Source organism: Sebastes fasciatus, chromosome 5 (assembly GCF_043250625.1).
Source record: "Sebastes fasciatus isolate fSebFas1 chromosome 5, fSebFas1.pri, whole genome shotgun sequence".
NCBI classification, from domain to species: domain Eukaryota; kingdom Metazoa; phylum Chordata; class Actinopteri; order Perciformes; family Sebastidae; genus Sebastes; species Sebastes fasciatus.
The window spans coordinates 11,733,304-11,757,111 of record NC_133799.1 but is presented as its reverse complement, the minus strand read 5'-3'; the positions used below and the strand labels follow the sequence as shown (position 1 = coordinate 11,757,111).

The following is a 23,808-nucleotide window of genomic DNA, read 5'->3' as shown; positions in this document are numbered from 1 at the left end:
ATTTATGAATATAAAGTATTCCTCTAACAAAACAAAAATAACAGTTGCTTCTTTTAAACTCCACTGATGAAATAACTGAGCTTGTGCGTCGTGGTTTCTATTTTCTAGTTGCTGCCTGCGGACCGTCAAGCCAAAGTTTGTTGCCTGTTTCCTAAAAAAGGGGGACGATTTTTCCACCACAAAATACCCAACATCCCCAGGTATAGACTGTAATTTCTCCTCTTCTATTATCAATCAAAATAATAATAATTATCAATAAGCACTGCTGTTGAGACACGAGCTACTTTTTAAAAAAAATATTTTTTAAATTAACTTAACATTGCATCATATATTATTTTGTAGAATTAATAGTTTTCTGGGCCTGCTTTTGAATGGGTCATGAGACTGAGGGAGGAATAATAACAATAACATAGGCATAAATCAGATTTATATCCCCTCTTTCACAGTTATTATAGATTTGTGTAAACTGGGGTTTATTGCTGGGTTTTTGATTTTTCTAATGACACTTGACTGTGACAACAGCACATCTGGATATTTATGAGTATTTACAACAACAACCTAATAATCCTGTGAGCTTTCTCATGTTCTAACTTCATGTTTGCTTTAACTAATAAGGTGTGATGATGACACTTTTTGGACATTTCTTTCTCTGCCATATTTTTTCTTCCAAATCATGGAGGAGCAGCAGCTTATCATCCTTAAATGTTCAATTAGGTCTAAATTGAAGGTGAGCCCCTCTTGAAGGGAGACCAGCCGGGATGCATGTAAAAGTCTCGAGTGTGAAAGCCATTTTTAATTTAATGTTTAATCAAACTGGGGCCTGCTGTTTCCCCGTTAACCCCGGTTCTCACGGTTCAAGCTCTCCGGTGACACCACCACCACCACCTCCTGTCTTAAAAAAAAAAGAAAAAGAACACAGAACACAGAACCGGTTCCAGAATGTCAGAACCGGTTCCAGAATGTCCGAACCGGTTCCAGAATGTTCCCATGCGTCTCTGTTCCATGCCAGGCTGCTTTAATAATAATAATCCTTATGATGAGCTAACTGCTCGCTCTGAATTTAACTAACGGTTTTAAATCTGGGGGGAGTGTGTGTGCATGTGCGTGCATGTGCGTGTGTGCATGTGCGCACACACACATCTGATTAATGCCTATATTATTATTATTCCTCCCTCAGTCTCATGTCCTATTCAAAAGCAGCAGGCCCAAGAAAACTATTAATTCTACAAAATAATATATGATGCAATGTTATGTTTAATTTATAAAGAAAATCTGTTTTAAAAAAGTAGCTTGTGAATCAACAGCAGTGCTTATTGATGATTATTATTATTTTTGATTGATATTAGAAGAGGAGAAATGACATGTCTATATCTGGGGATGTTGGGTATTTTGTGGTGGAAAAATCGTCCCCCTTTTTTAGGAAATAGGCAACAAACTTTGGCTTGACGGTCCGCAGCAACTAGAAAATAGAAACCACGACGCACAAGCTCAGTTATTTCATCATGTGCGCACACACACACACACACACACACACACAGAGAGAGAGAGAGAGGTAGATTAGGGCTGTTGTGTCTTGCAGGCTGAAGTCCCGGGGGATTGGAGCTCACATTAACCGGCAGATGAATATTTGAAGAGGCCCCTCGGTATTTATCCGTCCACTCCTCTCTCTCCCTCTCTCCTCCTCCATCTCTCTCTCACTCGCTCTCTCTCTCTGTCTCTCAGCCGGACCTTCAAGAGGTCAAGGGATCGTTGGTTGTTCCATTAATTATTGATCCGAGCAGCTGAATTGGTTGTAATAGCCGAGAACACCGGTGATAAACAACTTGTTTTTTGAAAGGTCGGACGAGTAAGACGCATTAAACTCTCGTGTTTTCTTCTCTCTCCATGGTGCACCGGATCCCTGCAGGCCCGGAGGCCTATAGACAAATGATTGTATTTTTTTTCCCGGCTGCACCTTTGATGTGGTGGAAAAGCTTTTTTTTCTTTTTTTTTGAATGGAGAGAATACTTTTACGCATTTCATGATTAGCTTGTATTTAAAAAAAGAAGCTGTTATTTGTAACGCCTGTAAAGATTGCATGTTGACACAAGGCCCCAAACCTCTGACAATTGGAAACAAAACCCAAAAGCATGTCATATAGTTTTATTGTATATTTGGTATAGACCTACTGATGCCCCTTATTTTACGCATCCATGCGTAAAATCACTCTTTATTATTATTATTAAAATAGTCTTTATTTAAAATAGTTTCCCCTGTGTGAGCTGAGGCCAAACAGTCCCAAAGTAGGACACGGTAAATCTGAAAACACTGATATCACTGGTTATCTCGGTAGAAAAATATTAGCCCGCATTTTAGCCCCATGCGCGCTTTCCAAAATGTGATTTAATCTCGGAGGCGCTTTAAACTCAGTGGCGCTCCTGTTCAAACATTAAATAAAAGGCGCTGACGGTGATACAGCCTGCAGGGAATCAAGTGTCTCAAATGTTACACACCTCATATACGGTGATAATAATGCGTGGATAGGGGATTGAAGCCACCGTGACATTTTCTACCTATCTTTGTTAGAATAAAAAGTGCTGTAAGAGGCGCATAAAAGTTACATTTTCATTCACAACGCGGACAACCAGGTGTGTGTTGTGTGACATATAGAGAGTCAAGGTGTTCTCATACATCCTTTCATCCATCCATCCATCCCTCCATCCATCCAGGCCTCTCTATCTGTGCCCATCGGTCCGTTCATCCATCCATCCGTCTCCCCTTCTGTTGCTCGCGTGCAGAGTCTGGCTGTCGCAGCTCGAGGATATTTGGACTGCAACAGGTGGTAAGCGCGCGCCTCTGCTTTTTTTTTTTTTTGCCCCCGCTTTAAAAAACAAAACAAAAAAAAGCTCCCAGATGTTATCCACGATAACCTGGCGCGTGTGTGTGTGTGTGTGCGCGTGTGAGCTAGAGCTCTTTGTGGCCTTTATCACAACATCTTCTAGGTGTTACACTTTTTCTCGTTGTTGTAGGCTGGAACAGGTTATTATAGGCTACATGTTATAGGCTGTAATATATAATGCAATTTATTTTAGCATCTGGCTCGGTCACAGCAGGTCAGATAAAAAGCGACAAAATGAATGAAATAATGATAAAATGAAATAAAATAATCTAATTTAAAAAAAAAAGAAAAGAAGATTAATCCACAATGTGAGCTCATAGTTAGGTGTGTCGTTTATACTGGCCGCTCTCCAAATCCTATGTTTGTTGTTGAGATTATATGATTTTTTAAAATTAGGTCAAATGACCCCCCTTCACCCGCGCGCACACACACACACACACAAACAAAACGAGTTTAGTGGCCTGTAATCCCACGAGAGCCACTTTCCCTTTTTCACCACGTTGCGGATAATAAGGAGGAGGAGGCATGACGTCACGCACACATGAAGCGGTCCTATGGTCCTAATGTGTGCTTCTGCTGGTTAGTTTACTTTAATATATGTAGTCTTCTAAGTAATCCAGTTGTGTTCAGGAAAAACAATAATTCATTAAAGGCCTGTTTGAACTGGACGGTAGTGTTAGCCTATTAGAAATGGGTAGGCCTATACTCTTATCATAAAACAACTACAGAAATAAATGGTATATTTTCAAAATTATTTATTTATGCATTTTCATTGATATTAGAGACCTTTTCCCCAAATATATAAATATTTGAAAATACAGGATTGTGACATGTTTTCACTCCCTGACTGATTGGCAGGTCTTTTAATAGGAAGAACTCAAATCAATATTTTCTGAGGCATGTTAGATATCTGATTTTTCAACTTTTTTTACAGCATACACAAGCAGTATTTTTTTTAAGTATGAAATATTTGTCATGTTTTCCACATCTTTTCACTTACGCTTTCGTTATGTTAGTAAAGGCCATGTCTGATTTGTATGGCTAAAGAAGTGCAGATTGGACCTTTTAAAGGAGCCTATAGACGTTACTATAATGTGCCTGATGAATGAATGTAGGCTTATTTTGTCTCTTTGAAGTGAAAGTAAAGTTAGTAAAGTGAATGTAGCCTTCCCATAGGGATGCTGCTGAGTAAAACCATCTGAAAACTTCTAAAAAATAATCAACCAAACGGTGTTTATGTTTTATTCTCCAACCCTGAAGTTTATTTAAAGACTGTCTGATATCTCTGCCTTCATCACAGAGAAACACTGTAAAATGGTGAATAGCAAAACTGTCAGAGCAGTGTGTGTGTCTGTGTGTGTGTGTGTTTGTGTGTGTGTGTGAGAGAGAGAGAGTGTGTGTGTGTGAGAGAGTGTGTGTGTGTGTTTGGAGCACAGAGGGGACTGAATGGCAGCCAGTAGCCTGCTGATCAAGCGCAGGTGCAGGGAAGGGAAGCGGGCGGTGTGTGTGTGTGTGTGTGTGTGTGTGTGTGTGTGTGTGTGAGAGTGCTCTCTCTCATGCACACACACACACACACACACACACACACACACGCACACACACACACACACGCACACACACACACACTCCCTCCCATTGAATAGGACCACACACTGACACAGACCAGCATGCCATCAGCCTCGCGCTGCTCTCGGCCTGCATTCTCAGAGGCTCGAGGCCTCTACTACACCCCCTCCTCTTCCTCCTCCTCCTCCACCTCCTCCCCCTCCAACCTCCCCTCTTCCTCCCCCACCACGTCACCAGCAGCTCGAGCTCCGTTTATCATTTCTGCTCATTGATGCTGACAGCTTTATAGAACTCCATCATTAAAGGATTGCACGGTGTGCAGCAGATCAACAAGAAAACAACCAACAGTTTGGTGTCTCTTTGTTTTTAGAGTAACTATAAGTTACTGAGTATAACAACATAACCTACATAGACTTGTAAAAGTTTGATTTAACTTCTGCTCCACCAGCATTTAGATGGATGTTAGGCCTCTTCAAAGATGTCAAATTATTAATATATACATAAATAGCTAACAGGGTAAAAACTATAGGCAACAGTAGTTTGACTCAGCACCACCAGCTTCGACATTAAAAGGTCTCATTTTCAGCTACTTCCATAGTTTTATAACATTTTAATTGAGTATTTTTTATTTTTCTTCTTTTTTTTGGCATTCACTATTTACACAGTAACCATCACTATACTGCCAATCATTACTATTTATTATTCATTACTATTATTATGGCTGATAACTGTGGCTCTGACTGACTATATTGTAAAAATACACTTGTGTGGCTGCTTAAAGCGTTAAAATATCCCCTTTCTTGGTTTGGCTTGTTTACTATTCTGGTTCCCACCACATTAAAATGAAAAACAATTAGTTTTTCATATGGCATTGTAGTTTAATAAAGTTATGTAGAGGAGGACTGAGTGGAGTGATGGTGAACAATGTCTCTAGGTGTAAAAGATGACTTGTGTTGAGTTAACACATTAATTGAGTTTATTGATAAAGCCTCAGTCTTATTATACTATATGTGTATTTTGCTTCTTGAAGAGATTAGCCAGGAGAAAGTGCAACAGAGGGGAGGAAGAGGAGAGACAGAGGAGAGGAAGAGGAGAGACAGAGGAGGTGGAGGGGGATTTTTCTCTGAGAAGAGTCGACACACAACAATAAAAAGGCCTGTTGTAACTACTGTAGCCATGCAGGGAAACCCTTCAGCTAAACCGATCTGACTGATCTGATCTCTCCCTAATAAATCAGTTGAGCTCATTACACTAAAGCTGCTATTACTCCACAATTTGTGAGTAATATTATTACTCCTTTAATGTACTTTTTATTGAATTATAAAAGCCATAACTTGACTCCTGCTTCATCATTTTGTATAATAAATTTCAAACTGATAATTAGATGATAATAAACCAAGAGACCTCAAATTACACCGTTTTTTTAGTCCAGAAATTCTAATTATAGGCTGTTTATTTCATTTTTTTGTATTCCACAATATATATATATTAAATATGTATTTTATATCTAGGCCCACTATATGGCTGTGTAAATATCAATCACTAATCAGGCTATTTTAGTGCTCATTTTTCGTATCTAGCAAACTAATTTTCATATAGTCAAAAAAATTCAAGTGTCAATATGCACATTGTCTTATGACTAATTCGAGTTAATACAGCCATAATGACAGTATAACAACGGGCTAATTGGCCTTTTTTCCTTCACAACATTGCTACCAGATCAGCATCTCTTTATTATTTAATAACATCAAACGCTTGGCTGGCTGTGCTGCTGGCTGCTGAGCTGCTGGCTGCTGTTGAAGAATGAAGAACAGGACAATGCAGCTCCAGTTCAGGACATCCATCCACTCACTCACTCACGAGCTATATGGTCTCTGAATAAAACAGCAACAGAGTGAGGAGAGGAGAGGAAAGGAGAGGAGAGGAGAGGAGAGTAGAGGATGCACTGCTGCTTTTTCAGCAGTACATCTGAACAGATTGAGTGTGAAAAGGCAGGAAAGGGGACAAACAAAACCGGCTCTAAATCACATGAATAAAATAAAGTTAATTATCAACAATGCAGACATCATGTTTTTTAATTTAATGATCTTGTTATAATGTCATCTCTTTAGCTCATTGAGGCAGTTTGAAGCAACAGGTGACTGGCTGGATGGCTGGCTGGATGGGACCAGCCCATAGTGGAGCTACAAGTGAAAGTGGCTCACGGTCTGCTAGGCCTTTGTTGTCCAGAAATGTGGAGACTGTGTTTACTGGTTTCCCTCCTTGGGTCGGCATGGGGAGGGTTGAGAGGAGGAGGAGGAGGAGGAGGAGGAGGAGGAGGGAAACAGTTTGCAGTGGAAGCCCAAAAAAAAAAAGAAGATCTGACACCCTCTTGATTTTATTTGTCAGGAAAATCACTGCACATTTTGGATAAAATATATAGCCTGAAAACAGGAGAAATGACTTGTTTATAATGGCCCAGCCCATAAACAGCAATATATCCTCCTGGAAACAGAGTAAAAAAAGTGTCTTACAATTTATTTTTTTGTGTGATTTCCTTCCTATTTAGGGTTAAAAGAAAATCTTACAATTTAGACTTTTTAATTTTTATTTCTAATTTTGCAATACGTCCACTGTAGTGGACCACAGGACCATTTCAGTGTGAAAAGACAGCCGAATTTTGAAGATACAAAAAAAAATAATGGCTATAGAGTGATATTAAACCAAAAATACATTCAACTTGATTTAAAAAAAACACATGCCATATCACTGGAAAGCTCATGATGTCCTCTTTACAATACACCAGGGATTGATAAAGTAGGTCAAAAGAGTAAAAGGAGATGCACGTGGACAAAATGTCCACTACAGAGGACACATGTCAATGGGCTGGGTCTCAGGAGGATATAAGACATTTTTGTCTATAGATTTTGAAGCAGAACAATAATTTAGAGGAGGGTGGGATGCTTTGTGGAGACACCAAATCGTTGCAGGATTCACACTCTATGTCTTTTAAACACTCACGAGGTGCAGATTGTGATCCGGTTGGCTGAGGTGTTGCAGCTGTGTTGTTGTTGTTGCACATGCAGGCGCAGCTTTGATTTCTGGCACCATCACTTGTTGAATCAGGGCGATTTTATTTTTTTAAACAGTGGTCTCGATTTACTGCTTCTTCTGAAATCAGTCATTAGATAAATATAATGATGTTTTTCGTTACACAGCAGTCTGCCAACGAAATTGTGGACCAAAGATTTAACCATTTATCATCTGAAATGTCCAGAAAAAAATGTGGATTTTGTTCCCTCGTTAAAAATACTATACGATAAAATATGATACACTTTATTGTCCCCTTGGGGGAAATTGTCTTGGACTCAGTGCTGCACACCATCAGCTGCCTCCACAGCAGCATCAATACATAAAAACATTAAAAGCAAACAACAACAATCCGCATGTAAACCGAAAAAAACACATAACAATGTAAACAACAAATATTGTACATTACCCATACTACACAAGATCTATATAAAACAGCATAAATAGGAGATAAAAAAATAAGAATAAGAACACCATGGAGCTATTGCACAACCCTACAGCCTCAAAAAACATTATTTAAAATTGAACATTTTAATCGAATTGGGCACAACAAACGAGTTTTTAAAAGTTTGTAGAAGAATTCAGATTTCTGTTTTTATATGTATTGATTTTAATTTGATGGGCTTTTATTGAAGTCCCTGGTGATCTATAAAGACTTTTTTTTATAATGAGCTGTTTTCAGATGTGTTTCTTGTTGTGGAGCTGGTTTTATAGAGATTCCTTGATAGAGAAGGCTGTTGAGCTGATGGGACTGAATCATCATTAACAAGCCAACAGACACAGGAACCCCCCTCCTCTGCTCTCATTTCCCAGCATAGACACTAACCTCTTTCACTCTGTCATCAGCCTGACTCTCTCTCTCTCTCTCTCTCTCTCTCTCTCCCTCTCTCTCTCTAACAGCACCGTCCATTGTTCATGTCCCTCCCCTCCCTCCACCCGGCCCCCGACCCAACTGTTGACCAACAACTCCACTCGCACATTCAACTGGGCTGGGGGGGGGGGGGGGGTGTCCTATTTTAAAATATCATCCAGAAATGGTGGAGAAAAAAAAGTGTAGGGACACATGTTGGATGGTCTGAAAGAGATTAAAATTAAAATAAATAGGCTAAAATAGAATAAAATACGACTCTTTTATTAATATGCCAATAAGAGAATAAAGTGGCCAATGTTCAATATAAAGTAAAAGTGTTGCTTATCATTTCAGCAGTCCCATATTATTGTGCCATAACAGCAGGATGGATGTATGTATGCTCCACACAGCAGCCACAGTGCTGCTGCTCGCTTGTGCTGCGTTTGTTGCTTTTCAAAATAAAAGCTTTAGAAATGGGTGTGCAGCCCGCGTGCCTTTCTAGCCCTCGGGGACATGCGGGAGCTTTCTGAATGGATGCTGCAGAAACTGCATGTGCATGTGCGTGCGCGTGCGCGTGCGTGTTAGTGAGTGTACTGACAATGAGACTCTATCTATACATCTATTATATCTATCTTAATATTTTTCACATTTGGTGTTTTTGACTATAATGAAATAGAATTAAAACTACTGTATGAATTATATATACATATATATTCTAATTATTATAATAAAGACACTGCTACTAATGGGATTATGCAAAAACTGTATTTGTTAAATTAAAGAAAACAGAACCTTACCTAACCTTTGTGTGTTGTTGACATCGACTTTACCCCATTGAACCCACTGCTGTGTGATGATAATAATAATAATAATAATAATAATAATAATAATAATAATTGCAAAATCAACCTTTTTCTGTCTTCAAATATTTATTTTTCTTTACTTCTGACCTTATTAAAATCCCAATATGTAGAACAGTATTGAAGTGATAACCCTGTATTTTGCAACAAACTGAGCTTTTTAAGATTGAAATGACAAAATACATTAATAACCATCAAGAAGAAATAATTAATTCAGTCATTTTAGACTTCTGCAACAAGTCTTTATTCCTAAAATCATGTTTATAAGCAATTATCATAAAGTTAGAGAAGAAGTCATGAAGTATCAAGTTGATTAATAATGTTAGAACAATGTTAAGTATGTTTTTTTGCTATTAGAAGGCCCAAAATGTGCTTATCGAGTTGGTCTCTTTAGACTAAGCCACTGTCAGCAATAATGAAATATTTTCACAATACTTAACAGAGTTTAAAATATGATGATAATGGGTTTTTCTGTCTTCATTATATCATTTAAGATCACTTTAAAAACTGCTTTTAATAAAGTGCCTACAAGGACTTTAATGCCAGCCAATACTGCTAATATGTTAAATAAACAAGAGAGATCACATTTCCACATGTTGTTAGTCGACACTGGTAATGTGTGTTAACCCACAGGACGAGGTGTTAATGTGTTTTAAGGGCAGGCTTACATTACAAAGTGTCACAGAGATACTGGAGTTGTTCAAAGGCTTTGTCAGTGGCATCAACATGACAGCGCTCTCAGCTTCACACACACACACACACACACACACACACAGGCCATACATCCATGTAGGCCAAGCTCATCCTCCAGACGACACTCCCCACTTGTGTTTCCCCTCAGTCTGCACTTACTTCCTCCCCTCTTCAAGAATCAGATAAAAGCATCTGTGCTCAGTGGATGATGATGAAAGCGTCCTCTAAATGCCATTTGCCAAAATGTTTTTGTGTCACATGCTGATGAATTTAGACCCTTCTGTGCCGCGATACCGGGCTGTTACAGCAAATCATGTTGACACACAGAACATCACACCAGATTACGTTCCTCCATGTGGAAATGTCATATCTCTCTCAGTGGGGAGTTATTCATCCGACCCGCCGACCTCTGCTGGTTTACTTACATTGTCATCTATGAATCACCATTTGTAACAAGCATTTTAAAGTTTTTAACAGTGTGGATCACAGGTTACTTTACACATTATGTGTTCAGGATGTCTTCCTGTTTGCTGTATTTCCCCCCATAATTCAAGTTTGTTCAAAAATATAACTTAAAGGTGCTCTATGTAAGAATCAGAAATTGCTTGTTAACAGTGACACCTGCGGCATATTGGCAATAAAAAAACTATTAAAACATGTTTATACATGTAAAAACTTACATACAGTCCCTTTAATATAATATAATATACTCCTTAAACACATTTTCCTAAAGCTGATATCAGTAGGAGGGCACACTGTGGGTTGTTGTCAAGAAGGAATTCCCACTTAATTGTCAACCGTTTAACATCACGGCTCATAAAAACTGTTATACATGATCGATTTAATGGCACCGTTAATCTTTAAGATGATAATAATGTTGTAATTAGCGCTGTAATGTAATCAGACATCTTGTCATCCTACAGATTATACAGTATCTCACATCTGTGAAGCTCATTTAAACACTAAATATCTATACAGGAGTTTGTTTTGACTGCTTCAAACTGATACGAGCCACACATGTGGTGAATATAGTAAACTGCTGCTACAGGGTGTTCATGACATTGGCTCAAATCTCATCTGTATTTTTGTAAAACATGAATTTGGAAGAACACCCTTTCCGTCTTCACGTTTCTGCATTTTGTTCAGCTCCTATGCATGAGCAATTTTCTTTTATTAAGCGTAAAACCTCGTTCCCAGTCGATCATGTAGACTGTAGTGTAGATTTCGATTGATTGCATCAGTCACTATCAGGCTATTCTGGAGCTGGTGACTATAAGGTCTCTCTCTCTCTCTTTCCCTCTCTCCGAGTCTCTGACAGAAGCTGTTGTTGAATGGAAGAGTGGCCTCTTTCAGTGTGGGTGTCCCCTCGGGGCCAACTGGGAGAGATAATCAGACAGGACAGTTACAGACAGACAGGCAGACAGACAGATGCTGTAGAACCAAGTTGTTGCTCCCTGACTCAGACCGAGGCACATTTGGCAACATTTTTAGATGAGCAGTTGTTATTGTCCACAAGTTATGAACTCACTGTTGTATAATAAGGACTTTCTATTCTACAAAATGTGTTATTTTCAGATTTTTTCCCCCCCTTAAATTCAACAACGAATGGTGTAAATCCTGTCAGCAGGGAGGGTAATATTGTCCGTAAATCAGTGCAGCACAGTGAGTCTTCTCTATCATCTTAAAAGTAGGTATAAACCATTGAACAGATTAGATTGGATTAGATTAGAAGAAGCCTTATTGGTTCCTGCATTAGAAAGTTGCAACACAATACGTTAAATAGGAGCAAAGCATGATGCTCAAATAAAAAAAATGTTTTGGCATCACTGAAACCCTTGAATCTTAAAGATATGGCCTTACCCTGTACATATTCTATGGTTGGTTAGTTGGTTAGGTATGTTATTTATTGTGTCATAACATAACATTTTACATTGATTGCAAACAAAAAAACTTTACAAATATAATCAGCCGCAAAAGAGCCTGCTTTCCTAAAACAAAAACTCATCAGAAATTAAGGAGCTAAAAGTTGTAGCCCTTAGATATTAGAAAAATTAACAATTACACATGCAGTTGACTTCAATCTCACTTAAATCACATAACAAACAAAGTCATTTCTCTTCAGGGAATCCATTATTTTCTGTAGTGAATGATAATGCACTTGAACGTAATTGTGCACACAGAAATCTTTAACTTTTAGTCAAATTCTGCTTCACATAAAAGGATCTTTGTTTTTCATGAGACAATATGTTCATATGGTAATCCCTGAAATCTCTGAAATAATTTCTGTTGTTGTCACTCTGCTCTTACAACTCACTTTTTCCTCATTTTACTCTGAACAAACTGCTTTTGTTGCTGCTCGTTGCTTCCTGTGTACGCTCTGATTAAGTGTCTATAGACTGAGTTTTTAATCATTGTTGATAAAGAGTCGCACATTTATGAACATGTGAACAAAATCAACTTGAGCTTTACTTGAGCTCATATTTCAAAAGATTGCGTGATCATAACTGGCCTCATCTGTGGAAGTTTCCATCACAACGTTTCTGAGTACACCTGTATGTGTGCGTGGGTGTGTGTGTGTGTGTGTGAGGGATGGAGAGAGAGAGACATGGAAAATATAGGACAGAGAGAGAGAGAGCGAGAGAGAGAGAGAGAGAGACAGGTCTGGCCTGGGTTGGTTTGGGTTGGGCAGGTCAGTGCAGCAGCATTTGATTGTAAATAAGAGAGGAGTCAGTTCACACGCCGATCAAGTGACTGCCGGGAACAAGCGAGCCATTTGAATCAGGTGGCTATCTCCCTATCTGAGAGATCAGAGCCCTGTCACCCCCCCACCGGCCTCCTCCCTCTGCTCTCGTCATTGTGTGTTGCGCAGTAAAGGGACACACACACACACACACATGCACACAAGTGAAATGACATGTCCCTCCCTGCTGGCTATAAGGGCAGGCAGAGTGGCTGGATGAGATTTCACTGTCTCACGTTAGGAGAGGTGAGGAAAGGAAGAGGAGATGAGAGGAGGAAAGAGGAGAGGAATACCCCCTGCAGTAGTATAACAGCCTGAAACCCCTCCTCTGTCATTGGCTCTGTTATCTGTCAATGTATAATGCGGAAACATCAGATATGCACGCATTGCACTCCATTGAAATAGGGGTGTAAGAAAATATTGAGTATTACGTTTTGTGATACTTTATTGATTCGCAGAAACACTATTGATTTTTAGTTAATAGCTTACATGCAAAGATTAACTCAGTCAATAATTTATTTCATTTGCAAAAAGATGCGTCCTCTCAGTGTCCTCTCAATGTAGTGCTCTGACAGCGATTGTGACAAATGCAAATGCAGATCCCACTGTTCTGATTACATAAAAAGTCATCTTTTTTTTACTCCGATTTCATTCATATAGTGGTGTGTTCTTCTTGACAGTTTTTACTCAAATTAGATTTTAAAAAATCACAATATATCACTTTGCTTACAGTGTCGCAATATATTGAATCGTAACCCCTGCATCATGATACGTATCGTATCGTCAGATTCTTGACAATACACAGCCCTGCATTCAAAGCCGTACTTTATTTACTCTACTGTTTTTCTTGAGGTTTGAACATTGTGCTAGACATACTCCAGCTCTGATTTATTTATCTTAAACCTTTAATTTTATCTTTAAACAGCAGGAAAAGTGATCTGATTCATCCGTCAGTTATAGGGGTGTGACGTAGTATCGTGCCAGGAAATATCGCGATATAAAAACGTGACGATATGCATCGTCGAGACGAAAAAATGAAATGCAATATCAGGGCATAATAGGTACTACGTACATACAGGCTCTTCCTGCTGCTCTGTGAGGCCTCTATGTCACAGCCTCCTTCAGTAGGCCTTGCTGCTCTGGGTCGGAAACTCGCTAACTGTAAACACGTGTAAGTTATTTAGTTGAGTTGTGAATTACTTTAGTTCTCTCTAGTAAGCCGTGTTTCAGACGTGAAGCGGTGATGCGCTGTTATTGACGAGGGTGCAGACTACGGAGCCTCCGTGTTATTTTCATAAAGTATAGGAGCAACGTAAGCCTTGGCTACATAAGACTGAAACTAAAGCTGGCAGTAGGCTGTGTAGTCTAACTGTTCAGGTTAGTTTGTCATGTATCTACTGATAAACTGATCAGCTAACCCTAACGTTACCTGATGAGTGACATCAGCAGAGGACAGGAGGACAGAGGACAGGAGGAAGGACTGATACCATAAAAAATGGAACTATAGGGCAAACAACAGCATTGCTTTGTATTTTGTCTTTTGAATAAAAGGCTACTTTTTCAGTCATATATTTTCATCATTCAAGTTTTGTTCAAATTATTCTTATAATATCGTATCGTATCGAGATCGTGAACCTAATATCATGTATTGTATCGTATCGTGAGCTGAGTGAATCGTCACACCCCTAGTCAGTTATGTTTTCAGTTAATTGATTAATCTATAAAATGTCAATGCAAGTCCCAAATAGTCCAAAATGTCTTTGAATGCTTGTTTTGTCAAACCAACAGTCCAAACCCTGAAGATACAAAGATATAAAAGACAGAGGAAAAAAAACACAGTAAATGAGCAATTTTTTTGTCTTCTTTGCTTGAAAAATTACGTAAAATTATTAATTGATTTTCAAAATAATTGGCAATTAATTTGATCAATTGACTAATTGATTAATCAACTAATTATTTCTGCACTAAACTAAATAAGTGGTGTCTTTAAATATATTACTAATGGTCCCCTCTGCTTTGACCAGAGTCTGCTCTTCATTTAGTCTGCTTGTCACAATAAAGGCCGATGAAAAATGGACCAGATAAAGCATGAAAGACACACTCACACACACACACACACACACACACACACACACACACACACACACACACACACACACACACACTCCTTTTTGAATGTTGCGTCTTGACAACGACCCCCGGGGGAGACGATGATGTGTGACAGCTGCTGCCTGTTCATATTGATTAAATGACAGCCCGGATCATTTACCGATTTACCGACTGACGGACCTCAAACGTGAGACGCAGCCCTGAGGGAGAGCTCAGCCCTGTTAGCCTGGACAGTTATCATCTCTGTCCCACTGTGACCGCACAGGAAACACATTATTACACTCTTCATATAAGTGACAAATGCAGATTAAGTCACCATGACACACAGTCTAGCAGCAAATAACGACGTTAAAGATTTAAAGGAGTATTACTAACCAATTTGTATACCAAGTAAATGACAGATCAATATTTATATTTTTGTGTTTTAGGCCATAATATCTGTATAACGAAGTCAATCCTACTCCATCGCAGAGTTTAGCTATACATTTTGTTAGTAAAATTGTATCGTAATGGTTAGGAACGATGGCCAAATCCATCAAATAAGACCCAGGTTGTTAAGAAAGTAGTTTCCTTTAAATATGTATTTGAATAGAAACGGTAAACTTGTTAAAAGCCTGATTTACAGAGCATTTTTGCAGGCTAAAAAACGAGAATATGTCAGAGCAGACTACAGCAGAAAAAAATTATCAGAATGGAACAAAGCAAGCAAGAGCAAAATGAAACTCAAAAATATATCAAGACATTAAAAACATCAAAATGATAAGAAAGCTCAGCACAGGATGTAAAATGGACTGAATATAGCAGCGAAGATATGCAAAAAAAACAAGAGGCAGATGTGTTAATGATAGCTACTCACATAAAGGATTTTATTATTACCCTTTAAGTATTCACAAAGAATGTGCTGTTAGAGTGTGAGAAGCTCTGCATATTAAAAGCTGCAAACTTTTTGAATAATTGGAGTGAGGTGACGAGAAGGTTAATGTGGAAGAGGAAGTTTGATTTGGAGCGTTTTAGCGGCCTGTCGGGTCTCAGCTTCTTGTTGAAGGAGAAAAGTTTTTTATAAAAGATTCTGTTTGCGTCCTTGACCTTAAAATCACAATTTATTCTATTACAAGGAAATTGGTTTGTACATTGTTAGTGCAAACATAACATGCAGTAAAAAGGACAGGAATATACATATTGGACAGATCAGGACAGGACGAGACTAGAGTGGACTGGACTCGACAGGAAAGGAACAAGCTGGACAAGTTGGGACATGACTTTACAAAATAGGACAGAAAAGCATATTATATGATAGAAGAGGACAGTATCGATCATACGGGACAGGACATGATATGGATGGTTATGATAGGACGGAAAAAGACAGGATAAAACTGGACTGAACTGGAGAGGAAAGGACCGGACAAGACGCACAAAAAGAGCAAGCAGGACAAGACAGGACATAATAGAGCAGGACATTACAGGACAAGCTGGTTATGATAGGACAGGGCAAAAAAGGACAGGGCAGGATATATGGCAAAATGGGGCAGATCAGGACAATAGGATAAGACAGAATGGGACACTGCAGGATATGAAAAATCAGGACAAAATGGGCTTATAGGACAGGGCTGGACATCAAAAATACAAGACAACAAAGGGCAGGATGTGATAGGATGAAAGAGGACTGGACATTGCTGGACAGGAGAGGACAACAAAGACAGTTCAGGCCTGAGTAAGACAGGACACACTGCTGTCTCCCTTCCATATTTTAGTATTATGTCCCTGTGTGTGTGTGGTGGTATACTGGGAAATAGACGGGGCATTTACTGTCCCAGTACTGAGACTTTTTGTCTCGCTGATTGCACGTAGAGTGTGTGGCCTTGGGAACGAGCCAGGTGAGGCTGTCGAGCTCAGATTAAAGCAGAGATGGATCAATCACGTCAGTCCCCGGGCTGGTGAGTGACAGCTAGCCCGGGGACACAAACATGGACACTATTGATTTTGAGTCTCCTTCCATCAGATCTTTCTGAGTTGCTCTTCTCAAGGCTCACGCACGCAGTCAAACATTTACAATTGATGATAGACCTCGTTTCTTCGACTCTGTCTGTCTTTCCGTCACTCTGTCTCGGTCTCTCGCACACTCACATGTTGTAGTTAGGACACTTGCTGTGTGTGAATCTCTGTTAGCAGGAATGGCCCTCTGGCCATGTTTTCTAACGGGCCTACAGGATATTTAGCAGCATGTAGGGAGCTCTCTATGGCACTTGAAGGAAGCTATTAGCAATAAAATGTTATATACTGAGTAGTTTACAGCTCGTGAAGAAGTGCAGCCTGAAAAAAGCTCAAACTTGTTGGTTCGTACAAAAACAAGAAATCACGCGGCGCTGTAAATGATCCAACAAACGTCACTTCTATAATTGACAGAAGTTGAAATGTATATTCAAAAGGAAAACTGTAACATAAAGTTTGACTGGACCTTTAATTATATTCTCAGTGTTCCTCAACATAGAAAACTCTGGAGTCTTCCGGATACTAACAGTAGGTTTGTTGTGGCCATCAGTTGTAAATATTTCAACTTTGTTTCTGAGAAATAGTTTTTTCCCGTCAGCTTGATGTCCGACTAGCTCTAAATACTACCATACGCTTTAGCTTTGGATGTGGTTGCTATGGAGGAGAAGCAAGAAACAGACCCGTCTGAATTCAAAACACTTTGACATTACAGTTGTGACCCAAAAACTACAGCATAGTTGACAAAATAGGTGAAAATCTGATTGTCGTCCCAAAGAAAACGACAGTATCAGTTGATTCAGCAGATAGCTGATGCTGTTCTCATACACCGTTCATTGCTATACCTACGGAGAGGTAATGCACTGTAATTCGTATATATCAACGAAATTAATTTGTATGTCATCCACGTAATTGTGAACCAGGAACATTTGCCGAACTTAAGTTACGCCACTTCTGGAGTTATTTGAACTCAAACCACGATCATTTCTATGCTATTCAATTATAAAGTTCATCGTCATTAAATACCGCTGATCTCAACCTTTCGTCTGCATTTGCCATAGAGTGCTCCAGGGATGATGTATTTTTCCAGGCCAACTAGGAAGTTAGCATCGCCCTGGTTCCCTCGACTAAAAGCCAAAGGGATTTTTCTATTGGGTTTTGGATTATTGCAGAAAATAAGCTCTGTGGCGAACAAACGTTTATGATACTTACACGTTTTGTTCAGCAAGATAATCTCCACAAATGAACAGCACTTTTATGATTTTTGAAGTGTTAATGCAATCAGCAAAAATAAACAGCTAACGTTATAGGCTATAAACAAACTATACCACGGTCGCATGAACGAGGCTGTAGAGGCGGACGAGTTGGCGTGATGACGTTTAGTAGTCTCATTTAGCCGCTTATCAGCAACCGCCTTTTTTAAGACACCTAAAAGCTGCAAAATTCACGAGTAGAGAATTTATTGATGTATTTTATGTCGTAAAACAAAACGTTAAAATCTCTTCAGCTTGTGTTAACCACAGACTTTATTTCAGGCATCTGACTAAAAACACTAAGGTGCTAAAAGTGCTAAAATGCTAAATCATTTCTGGGTTTTAGGACTCATTCCTGCAGCTCTCCATTGTCCCACTCCGCGCCTTGCGCTGAAAATTTGATAATATTTAAACTTTCACACGGGTCTAAAAACCACTAGAAAAACGCGACACACGTCGCAAGGGAGGAGCGCACGCCAGGCGTAACATGAGAACATATTGTGTTACTTAATTGGAGGACTTGTTTACTCTTGAAACCAACCCACAATCCGAAAGTAAACTGATTTGAACTGTAAGTATACTTTTTAGTTTCAGCTCACCATTGGCAGAATTTTAAGTTCTTACTGAAATGCTTTTCGGGAGTCACAGATGATTTCTCCCCTTCAGTTATTATGTGCACACGGTTGTACCCTCTACCTGACAATTAATCAAAGAAACAGATATTTTCTTATACACTTGGCTCATCTTCTGTAGTGATGATTCAACCTAACGTTTTTCTGTTCCGAAATTTTACTTCTGGATGCCTAAAAATAACTTTTCCCACTTTGCAGCAACAGAAAGGACACAGTGTGTGTTGAATCCAAGTTTTATATATTCTGTATGAAGAGAAGAGGGAAAATGTAAAAAAACAAACAAACAAAACAGCGTCAGTGTGGCCGGTGGATGATGGGAGGGGACGTCTGTATTGGGAGCAGTGGCCTAATAAGGCTAAATACCAGACTGTGAATAATCTCCCAGTAAACTGTCTACTCATGAAAAACACAGAGATGCAACAGCAGCAAGTCTCGCTTTCTGCCAGGCTGCCCCACCCCCCCCACCCCCCCCACCCCCCCTATACCGGTGTGTGTGTGTGTGTGTGTGTGTGTGTGTGTGTGTGTGTGTGTGTGTGTCTCTCTCTCTCTGTCCACACCGTTCTCTGTCTTTCTCTTCTTTCTTTACTTTCTCGCTCCTGCTCTCCTCACCCTCCTCCTCCTCCTCCTCCTCCTCGCTCCTCGTCTCGTCTCAGTAAGTAGGATAAGGCTTGGAGAGCTCTGTCGTCGTGGTAACTGCCAGAAGTATTCAGTTTGAAGTTTGAGGAGGTCAGTTTGCGGGTCACACACACACACACACACACACACACATACACACACACACACACACATATGGAGGACCTGAGAGAGAGTCGTGGGCCCAGACCCCCATATGGGCCCTGGTCCTTATACACGAGGGGATGAGGAGGGGGATAGATGTTTTTGGAGGGGCCGCTGCAAAGCTCTGCATCTAAAACAGTTTTGGTACCAGAATTTATTCAATCTCTGGGACTGAAATTAAGCTGATTATGAGTGTCTGTGTATCTGACTCTCATACTCTTTGTTGTAATTGGATTTTTTTTTTTTTTTTTTGCAGTTCAGCTACCCTGATGTTCATTTCCATTCCTTTAGTATGATGATGCTTTACGCTCATATTCATACTTAATGAGTGTTTCATAGTATAAATCTTTGAAAAATGGAAGAAAACCTGAGTATTCTTAAGAAAGTGGAAGTCAATGAGTCAATACCACAATGTAAAATACACTACTACAAGTTAAAGTAAGTTACTTTCATGAATCTTTCTTTACTTTAAATTGGATTTAACTGAGAAAATACTTTACAGTTGGTTTTACTTTCTTAAAAAGCAGTGATTGAATTGATTGAAGTATTTAGAAAATAGCAATAACACACTGTAAATATACAAGTAAAGTCTACAGTGCAACATTAAGCAAAAGTAGTAGCATTATTGACAAAATGTTGGCTCATCATTATTACGGAAGCATTAACATGTAAGCAGCATTTAATGTTGTAGCTAAGGTGAAGCTAATTTATACTTTTCCACTACTTTATAGAACTTTGGATAGTTTAATTATATTTTCTAAGCTGATCGTGTGTTTTTATATGTAAAACTTAATCTCAAAAGTTGCCATGAAAACAGGCTGTCAAATAAATGTTGTATTGTATTATATTTGCCTTAAAAATGACGGTGCAGTACAAATATAAAGGCACAGTCACACATACCCAAAATTAACGTTCACTTCCATTCTATGTGAGCGAAGGGGCGAAAAAACATTTGCTTCCGGTTGCAAAGCAAATTTGCATCTTTGGATTAACCTGGAGCTCAACTTTGATGAACTTTGGTTCACCAAACTTTGGTTCAAACAATCCAGAGTGACGTACAGTTATGTTTTCAGGAATTATGTGACACAGAAACCAGTACAGGACCAGCGCTGACCCAAAAAACAAAACATAAATTCTGGCCCAGCTGAGGTCAAACGGTCACCAAAGGTTTTTATACTGTTGTCAATGAAACTTTGTTGTTGCTGTGACTGTGGGCCAAACTCTCTCCATGCTCACAAACAGCTCTGGCTGTGTTTAGACTCACATGGACACCTTAAACACTCATTTGGAGTATTTCACCCCACTAAACACACCCATCCTCCACTGCAGGTGCAGTCCCCTCACACTCACATAATGTTCAACTGTAAACTAGACGTATGTCTGTGAAGCTACCAGAACCTTCCTCTGTGCTACAGAAACAGCTAAATTTGACAAATTTCTAGTATTTTCTGTGGGGTGAATGATGTGGGCATTGGATCATATATGAAGTTTCCATTCTTTTGGCACCATAATATGAATTATTTGTGTTTAAAGGCCAGTGAGGCTGCATCAATACCATTTAATTTCTGGCATTAGAGGTAACTGAGGTTATCAGAGCGGTTTACAGCACTGATGAGAAATATCTAGTACAAACTTTCTTAACTTCCTTCTCCCCCCTCTGTGTCTCTCTGTCTCTATCCTGGGTGGTTTCTGATGTAAATGTTTTCAGTCAGTTGGCGGCTGAGTCTCAGCAGGTGGTCCACCAAATCCACCATCACCCCCGGCAACCCCTGTCCAGCCAATCCAAACGCTGCCCTGCCCGCCACTCCGCTTAGTTAGCCCTGACAGGACCCTGTATGTGTGTGTGTGTGTGTGAGGGAGAGGAGCAGTACTCAGAGGACGGGGCGTGTTCTTGGAGTGGTCATTAAAAGTTTATTAAAAAGTCTTCAGCCGTTGGGAAAATGTGTCAGTGAGCATGGAAGCAGTTGTGCATAATGTGTGTGTGACTAAGCTCACTACAGTTACTTCCTTACCTCAGAAACACAATAACTTTCTCACCTCTGTGAGGAAACTTCTCACTTCCATCCATCCAGGATTTTCTCTTTCTGGCTGTTCTCATAAACCGTTCATAGCTATACCTACGAAAATTAACAGCACTGTAATTTATATAAATCCCACAAATTCGTATGTAATCCAGTATAAAGTGTGAACACCGTGTAGGGAGGAGGTCGGTGTGGATGGGTGGGTGAAAAAACTCCTGACTTTCGTAACCTCCGTACTTAAGTTACGATACTTCTGGAGTTATTTTAACCCAAACCACGATCACTTCCTAAACCTAACTAAGTAGTTTTGTTGCCTAAACAAATAACAAAGTCGATCTTTTCCTAAACCTAACCAAGTTGTTTCCTGTGAAGACATAAGTTTATTTTGAAAAGACTGGAGCGGAAATTGACACGTGCATCACATGTTGCTGAACATTTATAGGAAAAAGCACGAAAAATGAGGAATAACTTTTCGTAAGAAATCATATAAACCGTTGTATGAGGATACGTTGCATCATTGACGACCTTCAATCATCAGGCATCTCTATCAGACCTTAAGAACACAAATTTTCCTGAAGAATCGGAGTGAAATTATTGGGCGAAATAAAACAGCTCCTTAAGTTAAGGAGTGTGTTGATTAGATTACTATTACTCATTTAGCTAAACTTCTTCTTTGTGCCTGATAATCATTTGGAGCACAGTGACAGTGAAAGTAAAGACATCAGTGGTAATCTGATGTTAACTCTCCCTCCGCTTCTATCAGATATTGATTGAAAACTGTTTTATTTTTTTCCAGCCCGTTCTCATTCCCAGGGCGTCAAATACCGAGGCTTTATCACGGGCGGAGGCGTTTGATAGGTTCGTCGCACAAGGAACCCTTTATGCATCGGGCTGCCCATTAACTACAATATAAACCCATCCGCAGAAACAGTAAACCCTCCGAGAAAGTGCGCCGGGAGTGTGGTGATGTAGTTTAAAGAGCGGAAAGACACACAAAGGGCGCTGTTTGTTCGTGTCCCATGTTCCCAACGTTCAGTTTCATTTTCACTTTACAGACCACCATGTAGTTTTGATGCCTATAAACCTAAAGAGACTCCAAGGGGCACGACAAAGCGGCAGAGTTTAGATGAGAATGTGTTGACATTTTCACCATCATTATATAAAATTGTGAAAATGATGTGCTTGTTTGAGTTGATTTCAAACTTAAAAGCTTAAAGCTTCCTGCACATCAGAGGAAGGAGCAGAGCGATGCAAACGTATAAACCTGATGAAACGTTTTTACCTTGAATTCTATGAATCAGCATCAACAACTGCCAGACAGCATCTCATTAGAATAGGTGTATGTTTCTCCCGTGCATCTGTCAAATTGTTCTTTCACCTCATCAGTACTTCAAATATGGGCCATTTTCCACCCTTTACTGTCTGTATGCCCTCCCTCTCTATTTTCGTCTTTCCCCTCTGTGAGTGATGTGGTAACGATGATGGCGATCACCTGAAGACTTTTTTTCCCAGTGTGTGAGAGTGAGAGAGGCAGTGGATGGATGGTGTAAATGTCTGAGCTATCATCAGCTTTGATTGGCTTTGAGTGGCTCTGAGTGCTGGGTCCATCCCAACCGCTTCCCGGGGTCCTCAGGAGCAGCGGCTTGTGTGTTTGTGTATGTGTGCATCATGCTGCCATGCCATTTGTGTCTCTCTGTCTCTTTGTGTGTGTGTCTCAGGATTTCTGCATGCAGATATGTGTCTGTATGACCATAGTCATTTAAGTCCCTGTATGCCCTATAAACTACAAAACCATACCAGGACATCAGGCACGCCGAGAGGCTGTAATTGAACTAAAGGATGCAGGTTGAAACTGTGTCACCAAGCAGTTGCCCTGCCAAAGTGTCCTTGAGCAAGACACTGAGACCTTGTGTTAAAAAAAGACAATTTCCACACAATGATCACTGAGATCTAGAAAGTCTAATTCAACAGTTAAATGGAGGAAAAGGACGACCAAAACATTGACTATGTTTACATGCACAAAATAATCATTTTTTTCCCTTATACCAAAAAAGACAATATTCCTACTACTAATGAGAATGAATGTTCCACTAATATTTCCGTTTACATGCAGCCGTACATACTCCAATTAACGTGTGCCAGTGGTAACAGTTTTCTACCGTTGGCGGAATTGTTTGACTGTGCAAAAAAAGCCTCCCTCGTTCATTCCTTCAACTACTTTCTTGAAAAGGTCAGCATTGCGATATTTGCACATATCCCAAAACCTGTTGATATCCGAGTCTTTCGTAATGTTTAAAGTAGGTGTGTTTCTCCTTTCCGATCACAAACGTGGGCTTTTCTTTTGGGCATGCATATCTGCAAACTGTCGGCTAGT

General features: G+C 39.6%; 1 long non-coding RNA gene across 2 annotated transcripts in view; it reads left to right on the top strand.

Moving 5' to 3' along the window:
* Window positions 1-23,808, top strand: part of LOC141767606 (uncharacterized) — a 94,100-nt gene that overhangs the window by 45,888 nt on the left and 24,404 nt on the right. The gene's annotated exons all lie outside the window — the stretch shown is intronic.